This window comes from Lactuca sativa, chromosome 7, assembly GCF_002870075.4.
Source record: "Lactuca sativa cultivar Salinas chromosome 7, Lsat_Salinas_v11, whole genome shotgun sequence".
Taxonomy (NCBI): Eukaryota; Viridiplantae; Streptophyta; class Magnoliopsida; order Asterales; family Asteraceae; genus Lactuca; species Lactuca sativa.
Window position 1 is genome coordinate 2702937 of NC_056629.2, and position 16304 is coordinate 2719240.

At 32.8% G+C, this 16304-nt stretch overlaps 2 long non-coding RNA genes across 2 annotated transcripts; one reads left to right on the forward strand and one right to left on the reverse strand.

Moving 5' to 3' along the window:
- Positions 1-688: 688 nt before the first annotated feature.
- On the reverse strand, positions 689-2511 carry LOC111894614 (uncharacterized). The gene is made up of 3 exons (XR_002851280.3): positions 2348-2511; positions 1408-2173; positions 689-1244 (listed from the first exon to the last, which is right to left on the reverse strand). It is a non-coding gene; the product is annotated as an uncharacterized LOC111894614 (long non-coding RNA).
- Positions 2512-12241: 9730 nt separating this feature from the next.
- On the forward strand, positions 12242-12860 carry LOC128127095 (uncharacterized). Its single transcript, XR_008225150.1, has 2 exons — positions 12242-12570; positions 12646-12860. It is a non-coding gene; the product is annotated as an uncharacterized LOC128127095 (long non-coding RNA).
- The last annotated feature ends 3444 nt before the right edge of the window (positions 12861-16304 follow it).

Below are 16304 nucleotides of genomic sequence, written 5' to 3' on the forward strand. Positions count from 1 at the left end.
GGGACCCATAAATTGACATTAGTCAGTACCTAAGATCCTTATAGTAACTCTCCATAGGGTCCTAGAATTTGGCTCCTAAGGATAGAGTCAACCCTATTTGGATTGGATAGAGAATAAAAGCATATCTAATCTAATAAAGGCATCTAAAACCATATCATTTTGACACATTTATTTTTGTTCCTAATCTCCTCTCCACATTTTATCACAGCGGGAGGAATCTTGAAAACTGGAACCTGATCTTAAATCTAAAAACACCCAACTAAGTTTTGGACACATTTGGTAACTGGTATAGTAATAGTACAGTTTTTCACCTTTGCGAATCATCCATGCAGCATGGTGTTATCACTATGTATTGCATAAATCAATCATACCCCCAAAATTCCCATATTAAGTTTGTACTTTGAAACTGGATATATGGTTATTTTAATATTATTCTACAAGAAACAAAAGAAAAATGTTTAACCTGAAAATGCTGGATGCAGTTACTAGTGCCATATTAGCATATACTGCATGCTCGCCTTAGAAAAATCATGTGTACCCAGGACTGGGAAATATTCAAGATTATGCAAATTTTTATACTATCAAACATAGTATAATTTTAACTATCCACCTGTGACTCGATGCAACTCCATTATATGAAAACAGTTTAGTTAAGTGTAGTTCCAGACCTCAATACTTGATTCTCAAATTGTCCAATTTTTCAAGATTCTTTCCATAAAGTATCAACTATAACAACAGTTAATATTACAGATACTCAATAGTTAGTAGATATTACAAACCAACAAAAAGAAAAACAAACCAACCAACCAATGGAGCTGAAAAGTAATATGCAACTTTTAATCTTTAGTTTTAAGTTTAGTGGTTGTACTCCTGAATGAATGCATGGGTGTTGAATAAAAAAAAAGAGCTCCTGCAGCTTCATCCTCAATCTATAAATAATAACCCGCAACTGTCAGATAATGAGATTTAATGAAGTTATTACCTATCAAATGCCCTTTGAATATAACGAATCACATAGGCAATCAAGGTGTTTGGGTTAAAAAAGGAAGGAAGGAAGGAAGGTTTTGGTAAAGCCTAGGCTAACTTCGCAACAAAGGCCCAACCAACCTACAATCAGAAATGAATGCCCGTATTATCAGTTACACAAAACCATATCAACATTTTAATATTTTATTACAAAAAGAAAAAACCCACTAATAACCATTTGCACATCACAGCAAGCTGGATCCTCCTTCAAGCCATAGCTACAAAAAAATAAACATATATATTATACTATGTCACAATCAATACGAGACATCATCAAACCACATTAAACAAAAAAAAAAAAAAAAAAAAAAAAGACATAAATATAGAAGATTAAAGATTGAAATCACTTAGGGTATGTAGTCAGATATTGTTTGTACACACCTTATTTAAACTACACTTCAATGTAAAAATTCTTCCTGAATGGGATGTAATCCTTTTGTCTTCTTTACACGTTTCATGAATTCATCATCCAAAGGATCTTCATCATTTTCAACATTGGGATGATGAATCTTCGCCAGGAATGATCCCCATTTGATCTTTTTTCATTGCTTCCCATTCTCCTGAATCTCGCCATCTTTCTTTTGACCCAAACCAGTATGGGGATCAACTTGTTGACTTCGGGTATCACCATGGAATTCATGAAAGCATCTAAAGGATCAATTTCCTCTTCTCACCACCATTCTGCAAAGGAGCCACAGTATCTGATGATCCATTAACAATTACATCACCTTCTTCATTCTCTACATTCTCCTTCTGAACTCCAACTCTTGCCTGATTTGGGTTCATCGCTCTCTTCTCTCTCAGATTCCTACTTTTTCTTTTTCTTTTTTCCTGCCATTCTTCAACTCTCCTCCATTTCCTCATGCAACTTCATGGGTTCTTACTTCTTTCTCATCTGAAGAATTTTCATCAGCCTTTTTTGTCCCACTATTATCTACACTATCTTCCCTCTCCGCCTCTTTCTATCTCTATCTCCGACATCATCATTTCCACCACCTCACCTTCTCTACGTCTCTCTCTCTCTCTCCCCCTCTCTTTTCTCTACTTCTCATCAACACTCCTTTCTCTCTCCCTCTTCAACTCTTCCTCTTTCTTCACATAATCTTCCTTCTTGCTAGATTTATGCTTCGAATCCGTAGTTTTAACTCTAAACAAACAGATAAAAAAAAAAAATTAAGATCCTTGTAGATAAAAACCCTAATCCCCAACATACAATAACTATATTACGTTTTCGAATCACATTATCAATGAATAAAGCAATTAATTTCACATGAAAGAAAGAATATGATGAAATAGAAAGCGATACGGATAACTGAATTACCTAATAAACGTGCGTCTTTCGAGTCGAAAGAACTTGGATCCCCTTGTTAACCCTAATTTCTTCGAATTTTTTACAGCTTCGTACCTCAAGATCAGAACGTGAGAATCAACCACCCGCGCAAACAGTGACGTAACGACGAAAGAAAATTAGGAGTTGGACTGGAAGGGGTTCGACCCGGTACCGACTCTACGGTATCCATAATTTGGTGAACCGGGTTCATGGATCCAGTGGACGGGTATAGATAACGAGGTTAAAATATTAAATGCAAAACCGATTTAATTTGATTAGTGTATTGGACAAAATTAGAGTTATTCACTCATTTTTTAAATTATTGAAAAGAGTAAAATGCAAAAATGGTGTTTATCGTTTGCATGTTTTTTATTAAGATTTATTAAGGTCCAAAAAAATTCAGCTTGCAAAAATAGACCTTATTTGAAGGTTTTCAATTTAGGGGTGAGCGTTTGGACCGGTGAACCGCACCGGACCAGACCGGTTTTTTGGACCCCCAGGTCGGTTTTCGGTTCTAGGAATCCATCAAAACCGGTCTGATTTTTTCTGATCCGGTCCGGTTTTTATCGGGTTTAGAACCGGTTGGACCCGATTTAAAAAAAAAAAAAAAAAAAAACTGTAATTTGTGAAAATTTTTAAACAACCATAACTCATTCGTTTTAAGTCGGATTGACACGCTGTTTTTTCCAACTTTTAATTTACATTTTGTAGATGAATTTAGACTATAATTTTGTTGATTTTGGGACTATATTCAATGAGTTATAATAGTCTTTCAAAGTTGAAGTATCAAAACTGAAAATTTTCAGTTTTTCAGCAACATTTTTATAATTTTGTAATCTGCGAAAATTTTAAAACAACCATAACTCATTCATTTTAAGTTAGATTGACGCTCGGTTTTTTCCAACGTTTAATTTACAGTTTTTAGATAAATTTAGACTATAATTTTGTTGATTTTAGTATTATATTCAATGAGTTAAAGTCTTTCAAAATTGAACTATCAAAGCTTAAAATTTTCAGCTTTTCAGCAAGATTTTTAAAATTTTGTAATATGTGAAATTTTTTAAACAACCACAACTCATTCGCTTTAAGTCGGATTGACCTCACGTTTTTTCCAACATTTAATTTACAGTTTGTAGATGAGTTTAGACTATAATTTTGTTGATTTTGGTATTATATTCAATGAGCTACAATCCTTCAAAGTTGAACTATCAAAGCTGAAATATTTCAACTTTTTAACTATTATTTTAGACTATAATTCTGAATTTTATGTGTCTTTGACGGATAAATCATATGAAAGGGATATTGGGGAACTTGATTTATATGTTAATTGCTTTTATTTGAAAAATTAATTTTGTAAGTTATAATATTATAACATCAAGGTAGATTAGTTATGCATGAAACGGAAACGTAATCATTTTTACAAGTTGTATCGTATCAAACTCAATAACATATTCGTTTTAACGAGTTCTATCAAACCCAAAAACTTATTTTAACGACTTGTATTCTATGCAATTAAACTTTTACCGATCCAAACTGGTCCAAAAACCGGAAAACCCAGACCTGGACCCGGACCCGGATACGACTCATCCGGTCCGATCCATGGTCCACAATATTCTCCATAACCGGTCCGGTCCAAGAGCCGGTCCGGTCCGGTTTGGTCCAAATGCTCACCCCTAGTTTTCGTTGTAGATTTGATAAATATGAGAGTATTGAATCTCAATCTCGTATCTGTACCAAATTTAAACATATGAGATGGTATTCCGTATTCAAAATTTATGAAATTATTGATTCGGTATCATCGGTGTTGGTGCTAGTACCGAAAATAGATACCAAATAGATATTGATTTATATAAAATATATAAAGTTTTTAGAAGTGGTATATCAGCAACTAACAAAAGGTTAACAAAAACTCAATGGTTTTATGCATGATCAAAAAAGGCATAACAAAGAACAAAAAATGTGTCGCGAAAGGAAAAAACTTATACCAAAACACGTCTTGCTACACGTCACGCCTAACAGCATCACTATGAGGCTTTTCGAAACGGTGAATTCACACCTCACGTTCTGGAACGCCTTGGCACACGTCATATCGCGGCTTTTAAAACACCACACAGAATAAAGGAATGTAAACAAAGGAACCCAAATATTGTTTTGTATCATGATTTAATTGTTGAGGCAACCATTGGTTGCGTATGAAAAAGACTTGAAACCCGGTCTTTTCAACATGTGGTTTAAACCTTATGAATTTCTATTTTAATTTGTGTGTGGGTTTCAGTTTCTCTCATGTATTTTGATATTGCTATATTTATTTATATATGTTATGCAATATTCAAGTACATTTAGCTACATTTTAGTTAATTATTAAGGTATTTGGTACTTAATTTGTTTATATTCCTATTTTGTAGCTAAAAAGACATTCTCAAAGGAAAATGAACAAATTGGATAGCTGGAGACTTGGAAATTTGAAGCATTTATCAAGGAGAAAAAAAAAACATGCATAAAGTCGATGTCTAAGCCGTGGCCATATGCATGTCACAACGTGGTGACGTGTCAACATTAAAAGGTTCCCTAAATGATTTGCATAGAAGCTTGGAGGCTAGGTAAAGGAACTGTCCACCACGACGTGACGAGCTAGTTGCAACGACATGGCGGTTATAGTATGGCAACTTATTTAAATTCCTTTTAGGTTGGAATTCAAGAAAACGTTGCAACTACCTACGACTAAAGGCGTCCAAACCCTTTTGAGAAACCCTAGAATGTAAAGATTGATTGAAGAACAAGGATTGAGAGATCTAGACACGAAGAACGAAGAACACATTAAACCATTCGGTTCGCTTGAATCCATCATGTCTAATGTAGTTTACTCTATGTTTATGTCGCTACAAGAAAAATCGTAAACAGCTACGGAATCAAAATCCATAGCTCTTCTACTACATTATATGCTATGAAATAGGTTTTCGTAGCTATTTTGCTACGGAAATTGTTATAGTATTTCATTCCATAGCTAAATCCCGGATATATATGGAAAGTTGCTACATAATCAAAATTCGTAGTTATTTGACTATAGAATATGTTACATAATGGCTATTCGTAGCTATTTTGCTACAGAAATGGCTATGAAATTGTAATTTTGTTGCTAAATCTTGAAAGTTGTTGTGGAATCAAAATTCATACCTAATTTACTACAAAATATGCTACGAGATTATTGGTCGTAGCTAGTTTGCTACGAAACTTGTTACATATCAATATTCGTAGCTAGTTGGCTATTGAATTAAAAATTATAGTTATTTTGCTACGGAAATTTGCTACACAATAAAATTTTGTAACTAATCTGCTACAAAGATTGTTACGGAAAATGTTGACCATAGTCTTTTGTATACAACTTGTTCTCAATATAGAAAAATAACTACGAAGTCAAAACTCATAGCTATTTGGCTACGAAGTATTCGTAATCTACTAGCTATCGAATTTTTTCCATAACAAAATATAGAAAATTATTTTACCAATAAAAATAAATTATTGCTTTTAATTGTGTTATTATTTTAATTATAATTTAGTTTCCTTGGTAGTAATCTTTAACTATTATTACTAAATTTTATTTATTATTATTACCATTATTTTGTTATATATTAATTTTAATTTATATAAATAAAAGTATCCTCTTGACTCGATTAAAATGAAAAATAAATGAGGGTATTATTTATAAATCAAGACAAAAACCATTTTCCACAAAGTCCCAAAAATAAAATTAATACCTAATTTATTTTATTGTGGAAAATTGGAGATAGTGGACCATTTGAGCCTTATAATCCTAATACTTCATCAAAAAAACATGCATTCCTCGATCCTCGGTTTTCCCCAGTCTCCAGTGACGCCATTATCGATCAGACTCACCTTATGTGCTCAACCACCAAATTATCGACATGGTTTCATTCTACGTCCTTTGAAGTGTAGGGAGCTCCTTTCACTCCTCTTGTCTGCTATGTCGTTCACCACATACTTCGTCAATCGGTAGGTCGTTCTCGATTGACGATCCTCATCGCTTTCGTGTTCACTATATGTCGTCCTACTCCTCTTCGCCACTATTGCTCTCGAATTCTCGATCGTCTTCATCCCTACCAGGTAACCTTCTTCTCTGTTATGTTTGCTTCTTAAAACCTGTGTGATTCACCACTAAATCAAGCAAAATACTACTAGTTTTTAGTAATAAAGTTTCGATGCGACCCTAACTTCAAGTAAATCTTCACGTTTCTATTTTGCAATTCGATCTCTGTCTTCGCTCATCTTCCGATCTCGCCCTCTCATCTCTTACATCTTAAGCATATAAGTCTCAACTTCAGGTAAATCTTTCTTCTTGTCAATAGAATTTCGATTATGCCTAGTGCCAAACGAATATGTCATTAATGAGATCACGCATACATAATAAGTATGGTACTTACTACCTTAGAAATGAGATAACCTAACACAAGAAACTCATGAAATGTGACATCCCCAATTTCACGGCCAGAAAAGACCGATTTGTTTATGCTTATTTACAAATCAGAGTATCCTTTTTGAAGAATAATATTGCAGAATTTATTCCTTAAAACATGATAATGTTATTATCAAAGCATTTCCAAATAAATGTATTTTATTTATAGTAAAACATTGGTACGTCATCGTCAATACATAAACATAAACATAAAGAAATATTACAAGTCTTACAGTAATTAAACTAGTGGCCTAATACTCATTGAAACTCTCAACATAATGTATCTTTAATATCGCTACCTATGATACAATAAATTGAGTGGGTCAGATTGGGAAACTTGGTGAGTACATAGAGTTTTCAACCCATGATAATATAATTATTATGTTTAATCATCAAACAGTTAACCCAATTTCTCATCCCCATTATCTTCCTTATTCTTAAGGATCTACCCTAAGGATCATCTATGCTGACAGTACTAGTTCAAGGATTCATCCATGATACTTGTTAGTATGTATTCTTCTATATTTATTCCTAATGATTAGTCCTAAGGAATAGGCACGAAGTCCATCGATTCCAAGGTGTATATAACAGGCACTAAGTCCATAGTTGCCATGGTTTATCTAATCGACACTAAGTCCATAGTTGTCAGTGTTATCCATTAGGCATTAAGTCCATAGCTGCCAATGTTTATATATTAGGCACTAAGTCCATAGTTGCTAGGGTTTTATCTTTTTTATTAATAGCATTATTTTAGGGAGTCCACCCACAATACATGTCAATGGGTTTTTAGAGTACATCTGGTGAACACTTAGTTCAAAAACACCTATAGGTTGCGTGTAACGCCCTGTCCCAAATCGTTACCCATTTGGGTGTGGGTGATGTAATTTAGATGATTCGGGTGTTTAGATTAGGTTTTGGAGCCAAGGGGTATTTTGGTAAATTAACAACATGGGATTTATGAAATTGGATTCTTGTTCGGGAATTTTTATGGCAAGTATGAGTTGATAAAAGCATAGTGCTTCTCGTTACCTTTTCGTGGATATAAGGATCGTCAGAATCGGATCAATAACAAAGAAGTTATGGCCTTCAGAGTATTTTAGGGTTTAATAGGAAACCCTAGTACGCGGGGCGTACTGGTGCGAAGTGTAGTACGTTGAGTGTGCACTTATGTACGCTTAGCGTACCAAGTGGGAAGGATCGCGAAGCCTCGGCCTCGTACGTTGGGCGTACAAGGAGTATGTTGGGCATACAAGGGGTGCAAGAAACCTTAATTTTAAGTGTGTGTACCCTATTTAAGCATCTTAAGTCTTTAGGGTTGGTCTTTTTACCAGCCCCTAAACCTCCTAAAACCCTAAATCGACCCTTAGCCTCCATTAATGTGCATTTGAGCTCTTTAGGAGAATTTGGTGTTGTTTTGCTCATTTTGAAGATATTGAAGAAGGATGAAGGTCCATAGCTTGGTGGGGAACTTAGAGATCTAGAATCATTCATCACTTTGCAAGCTCCTAGAGGTATCAAGTTCAAATCTTGACTTGTTAAAGCTTATATCTATTATTGTCTTGATTTTCATGCTTTTGGGTTGATTGATGAGTTAAGATGTTTAAAGGACTTATTCTTGTAGATCTGAGTTGTTATGAGGTTCTTAAGCATAAAGGTGCAAGCTTTATGAGGTTTAAGGTCACATGCATGCGTTAAGTTACCTAATAAGTCTTTTTGAGCTTTAAGAGTTTCATTTAGTCATGCATGAACGTAAAGTTAGCAACTTTACGTGATTATCCAACTCAAAGAAGTTAGATATATGTTTTGGATCAATGTCTTATCGGATTAAGGAAGAAAAATGAGATTGGGCTGAATGGAGGAGTACGTCGGGCTTACAAGCCCTTAAGCCAGTATGCTTAGAGTACAATCTGAGTACACCCCACGTAATCAGTATGAATGGATTTTAGTGTTTGGGCTTCATTTTGGGCTTAGATGTTTTGGGCCATGTTGGGCCATTAGGTTTTGGATTGATATTTATTATGAAAGGGCCACTATGGGATTTGGGCCCAATTTGGAAAATTAGGCCATATTTGGGTCTTGGGTGTTTATTTGGAATTTGGGATCGTGGATTCTTGAATTGGGCCTCGACTTTGGGCCAAGTTATGAAGAGGGTAAAAAGATATTTTACCCTAGTTTTGACACTTAGCGTGGTTCGGATCTGATTATTGATGGATGATTAACTTGTGATTGGTAGCACGTGGATTCTTGTGGGGCAGTAGCCAGAAATTCTTTCTGTGAGATTCGGAAGTGTGAGGTAAGTTTTCTCACTATGTTTAGGGGGTCGAAGGCACCAATGTCGGCCCATGGTTTGCTATGTAGGGTGTTAGATGCCTATGTGACTCTTGCATATGTATGTGCTTGTATGCTTACTGGGTGGGGCCCGATGGTTATTCTGTATGTTAGTATCTGGTTATGCATATATGATTTGTATGTTGGTGGGGCCCGATGATTGTACAATATGTTATTATCTTTGTAATTTTAGTACTAATACCCATGACCTTTCATTTCCATAGGATCCATGGGTTAAACATTCCATGGACTATCCATGAAAGCTTAGTCCAACCTAAATGAACTTGGCCACCATATATATATATATATATATATATATATATATATATATATATATATATGATGTGGTCCCATAATTATCTAACATCCATTTGGATTTTTAAATTATTTTTGTGTAATTTTGATTTTGTATAACAATTTGTATGTTTTTATAATTATTCAGCAACTTCATTCATCGCAGTATAGCACAACAGGGTAATATTGTTATTTTTCATCATTCAACACAGTCAATCAGATGTATAATCAAACAACATGATTTCTTTCAGAGTCAAAAAACTTTCTTTTACGGACTTTCCTAGACAACACTTTTTTCGGACAGAAACTATTAAACGAGAAATAAAAATTTGAATTACTATTTAGTTTTTTTATTAACTTTAAAGGTAAGTTGCTTTAATTTCACAAAACGAGGTTGTTATTGGGCTTTTGAAAATTCTTACCAGGACCTCATTCTTTCAATTAAAAAGCTCCCATAAAATCATTTTTAATTACTTAACCACTAATATATTTCAATAAAGCAAACTAAATGATGCTGTGATAACCAATAAACCATTCTCTCTATAAATTATTTTTACCAATTATAGACCATCAATGTAAATGCAATTTGATGACACAGTCCTCACTTATATAAAAGATAGTAAAGTAGTAAGTAATAATAAAAATATAAAAAAAGAACAATCATGTTTCTTTTTTAGGCAACACCACTTTAGATGTAATAATAATAAGAGATATCGTATTAATGACAGAACTACAACAGCCTAATTAATAAATTAAATTATTCTTATGCATAAACTATGTAGGGCTAATACATAAACATCATTATATTTTATTATATCTTTTTGGCTTGATCATTTAATTTTTTAATTTGTGTTAAAAAAACAAACTAAATAAATGTCTGCCAAATAAATAATGTCTATTTTTTTAAACCATCATGATTTTCAAAAATTCCGTCACGTCTATTATTTTTTTCTCTATAATAAAACACACACACACACACACACACATATATATATATATATATATATATATATATATATATATATATATATATATATATATATATATATATATAACCGAAATTTCAGTGTTTTTGTTGAAAAAACTTCCTGGTAAATTTATAACTAGTAAACTCATGTAACATAAAACATAGAAAACAAATTTATAACAAATAGTAAATTCATGTTAAGGGTGGTAGGAGTAGATTGTGATGGAGAGATTTAGGTTGGTAGTACCGTCGAGAGCATTGCTCTAAGAATAAGCGGGTTGAGAGAAAAATCTCACATGCGGGTTGTGTAAATCGCTGCCCCCCCCCCCCCCCCCCCCCTCTCTTGTTCTAAGTACCATATGTTGTTTTGTATACTTTTAACTGAGTGAGTTGGAAAAAGAATTATTTACATATGTTGTGGATTGAGAAAAATAAAAGAAATAAGAGAAAGAAAATCTGGTGTGAAATTTATGTTTTAAAACGACAATCTAACCTACTCCTAAACTACACCTTAAATCCACATATGTCCACGATGGGACTTGAACCATCAACCTCAAGGAGAGAGGACAACACCGGATACTGCTAGGCTACAAGCCCTTTGATATATTCACATATGTTGTGTTGAAAGTATGTTGTTTTAAATTGAAAATATCAAAAAATAATTTCTTAACTTCTTTTTACTTTATCGAAATTATTATAACTTTTATTTTGACTATAATATCCCAAAAGTTAAAAGATTACACGTAATATTTTCATACTCAATATAAAATTATTTTTCATCTATATTTATGTTGTGAATCTAATACTAAGAGAACCAAGTTAAAAACTTGACCTCGATTGTAAATATTGATCATGTAAAATGTGGCATATGATAACTATTTTTCTTCGATTCTTAATTTAAGCAATTTCCTTTTGTTTATTAAAAAATTAGGTGTAAGACTCATGTATTACATGGTTAATTAAAAAAAATTAAATATCAAAAATGTAAACATTAAGTATTTTTTAAAATTAATTTGAAAATAAAGAAGGAAAAAACATATTTATTGCAATTTAAGATCATATTTATTGCATTTAATACTTTACTTATATAGCTATATGTATTATGTGGCTTTTTTATTTTAAAATTTAAAAAAACCTAGAAATTGACATGTGGATATTATTTATTTGAAAAATACCACAAAATGCCAAGTGTCAAAAATTATGAGAGATTGACATGTGGCAAAATGGATCTTTATTTATTAGAGTAGATTTATATTAGAGTAGATAACATCGTTTTAGTTCTTCTATTCAGCAACAAATTACCAAAAATACGAACGAAATTTTCACTTTTTATGGGACATATCGACGCAATTCTACAACGTTACCTAAAACGAAAAAAAAAAAAAAAAAAAAAAAAAAAAAAAAAAAAAACTCTAATAAACAAACGTTGCTATTTTATGTAAACTATATATATATATATATATATATATATATATATATATATATATATATATATATATATATATATATATATATATATATATAATAAATTGCTCATGGAAATAGTAAATTTACTAACTGTATTTGTTTAATTTAAAATAAATATCATGTTGATTGTAATAAAATAATCAATACGTTAAAGGAAAATATTAGTGGGAATGGAAAGAAAAAGTATATATGCTATTTGGCACTAATCTCACTCTTTATGACATAAGCTTTGAACAAAGAAAGCTTGAAATTAATAATTTAATTCTTTTGTAATCAATGGTAGTGATGACTATGAAGCACCCATATATGTTGTCTATATAAAGCATTTGGTTTTCACATTCATGGTCCATAAACAAAGTTAGGAAATCAAAGGGAGATTTAAGGTGGATACTTATGGTTGGAGCTCTCTATCGCCTCAACCCTGAAAGGAAATCGATCATGGTGGTTCATGGCTGCTCTTTCATGAATGCTTGTAGGTGCACCAATGTTGTTGTAGTGTGCATTCTAAGGTTAGCATGAAGGTGGAGCCATGGTTTGATCATCTTTTTGGGATTGGGGTGAAGGGAGCTCCTCCCATGATCAATGTCTTTCAACTATTTGTTGACATATATGTTATCTTTTTAGTTGTGATCATAATTTAAACATTCATCTCTTTATTAGGCTATGTATTTTCTATTTACTGATGAGGTATATTATATTAGTGACGATTTTTTGAATGATAAAAATAGATATATCTAAAAAAAATAAGTATATTTATTGCAGATATTTGATTTCATGGAATCCTGGGTTCGATGAGATCGATTATGATGATTTATTGCAGAGAGATGAATCCAGTTCACAATCGGTACATGAAGGACGACAAAGATATATGCATATGCAACTTCCATTGTAGCCTCTTCAATGGCAAATGTAACGTTGAATTGTTACTAATGTGGAGTCTATTAACATTAATTAAAACATCTAAATATGAAATTGAATCTGCTAGCTAGCAATCACCAAAGAAGAAGCTCGTTGCATAGTGGTGTATGTATACACATGAACATATTTAACAATTTTAATTAGCTTATAAATATATATTACATAAATCGAAGACTTCAACACAATGTAAATCCTGAATCTGACACAAATTTTAATATATGTTGTAAATATGTAATACGACGAGCAATCAAATATGTAAAAATAAATAGCTAAATTTTAAGCACAACCAAGTTTTGAATTTGTCCCGGATTGGTCATCAATGTCTTTTTTTTTTGCAATAAGTCGCTAAAGTTGAATATCCGGTGTCAATTACACTATTTTTAAAGTGATAAAACACACTATTTTTAGAGGGATAAAGAGTGACATTGCTGACTTGACATGTCACTAAAGTTGAATATGCTAACATGGTTCATTTAATTATATTTTTTCATTAACCTCAAAATTGTTGTTACTGTTATTATTTATTAATTAAAACTATATTCCAAGAACAAATTATCTTACCAACAGATCCTATGATCACCACCACCACCATTATCTTCCTCTAGCACACCACCACCATTAAAATCTAGAGATGCGATACATCAATGAACACACAATCAAAACTAGAAACCAATAACAAAACAAGGAACAATGAACACAACTCAAAACTATCAATTTGTAAAAAAAAATGAAAAACCTGATTTTGTACAAAACCCCAAAACCCAAAAAAACTATTGATCATCATCTTTAAAAAATAAAATCAAGGAAATCGGAAGAACAAAGAAGAAGAAATCGGTACTACCAGATACAAAGAAGAAAAATCAGAAAAAGAAATTGATGACACGTCCCTCAGAGCGGGTCAGAATGTGACGTCCCTATTTTAACGGCCAGAAAAGACCGATTTTGTTTATGCTTTGTAAAAATCAGAGTACTTCTTTTCATAAAAATGTTGCGGAATTTGTTCCCAGAAAAACACGATAAATATGTTATCGAAACATTTTCGAAGATACGTATTTTATTCATTTTAAAACGTTTGGGATGTCATCGTCAATACAGAAACATAAGCATAAACGGAACTTACATTTATTTACACTAGTGATCTACATCTCTTTAATCTCTCAGTGTAATGTGACTTCATATCAACACCTGTGATATAAATAAACTGAGTGGGTAAGGTTGGAAAACTTGGTGAGTACATAGGGTTTTCAACCCACAATAATATAATTATTATGTTTAAACAATCAAACAATCAACCCAATTACTCATCCCCATTATCTTCTTTACTCTTAAGGATCTATCCTAAGAGTCATGTATCCTGCATTCGTTTATTCCGAAGTCCCTTGCTTCCAGGGTTATAGGACTGGCACTAAATACATAGCTGCCAATGCTCGTTCGTAAAGCACTAATTCCATAGCTGCTATAGTTTATTCATCGGGTACTAAATCCATAGCTACCGGTGTTTATCTAATAGGTACTAAGTCCATAGCTACCAATTCCTAATAGGTACTAAGTCCATAGCTACCAGTTCCTAACAGGTACTAAGTCCATAGCTACCAGTGTTTGTCCAATAGGCACTAAGTCCATAGCTGTCGATGTTATTTGTTAGGCACTAAGTCTATAGCTGCCAATGTTACTCACATCATCTTTTATCTCTCATCATTCATCTACACATCTCATACCCAACATACTTGTATATTTAAAATACGTATACAGTTCAAATCATTTAAAACATGTATAAAAAAACGTTCATCCAGCATTGACAACAAGTATTCAGATAATATGCACACATAGCACGTAGTTTATATAAAATACTTCATATCTATGTGTAAGATGAAAGTAACTATGCACTCACTTGAGAAAGTGGTAACTCGGTACTCGGACAACATTTCGTTTACTTTAAAATAATTTTCTTCAACGAAACCTAGTATTATTACCACTAGATTTAGTCAAATATTTATCGTGACTAATTATTAGTCTTATTATTATTATATAAGCCTTTAAAAAATACTTTCCAACCACTATGTACAGACAGAGGGCAGACATAAAACACCAGAGGGCAGGACCATTTTGGCGTATAGCACTTCTGAAATCCAACAACCCTATGCAGCCCTTTAAACCAGATTCCCCGTACCGCGAGTAGTTAAAAAGATATTATAACGACACTTATATAAGTTATAATAATAGCTCAAATATTTATTATAAATTTATAATAACAATACTAATTTTAAATATAAACTATATTTAAAATAGGGTAAGCATAACTTACTTACAAGGGGATTTTAGCTAGGAGTCGGGCTCTGCAGGGGCAGAACTTCGTCGCTGAATCTTTCTAAGAAAGATTCGTGCAGCGCTTCAGCGCTCACCTTACTATACTAAAACTACAGAAAGAGAAGTCGAATCACGAGAGACCGAAATGCTCGGGGGATAAGAAGAGAAAGACTCTTGAATCAAGAGAATGATGCAAAAAATATGAGAGCCCAAGCCTCTTATTTATAGTAATTGAATTTACAAAAACTACCCTCCATGATTACTTAATGACCTTAAAACGACTAAACACCCCTTCATAATACTATTTTAAATAGATTTAACAATATTTGTACTAAACTAATGTCGAAAGAACTCAACATTAGTCTTATAATGACCGCATAGTCGATACCTTTCTAATGATATATACATATGTATATATATGTGTACGTATATATGATTTATACTTTATTTTAATACGTAAATATGCTATTATAATTTTTAACTCGTTCATACGAACTCCGTTTTTGACGTTATTTATATCCACGCGTAGGTGGAGACGTACTCTACAACTTTCGTTTAGACTCCGTCGGCTAATTTTGGCTTTATTTTTAAAGTTATATTTTTAACAGGCCGGGACAGGATTGGTCCGTTAAAATCTCATAACTTCTTCATCCGATGTCCATTTTCGTCTGTTCTTTTATCGTTACGCTAATAATAACGAGATCTTCGATTCTCGTTTAGGTTGTGTCGGCTAAAAACCGCTCAATCTAATACTCGAACTTCGGGCTGTACACCGCTAATCCGAAACTTCGAAAAATCATAACTTCCTCATACGAAGTCAGATTTAGGCGTTCTTTTTATGGGCGTTTTCAGGTTAACATATTCTACGACTTTCATTTAGATTACTAAGGCTAAAATTCGCTCTATAATAAATTCACTATTTACGTATTCGCGGTGTCGTGTCGGTTCCGTTGCTAAAATTCGACGGGTCATAACTTCTTCGTTATAACTCAGATTTCGGCGCTCTTTATATGTACGGAACCCTTGACACATATTCTACAACTTGGTTAATATTATTTATTCTAAATAATCTTTTGTCAAAAAGTCCTTTTCGACCCCTATTATCTCTAAATTGACTAACCTGAATCTACTGGCGTTACACAGAAGTAAGAGAGCCCCCGACAAGGAATTCCTAGAAAGGCCTGGTCGAGCCTGAC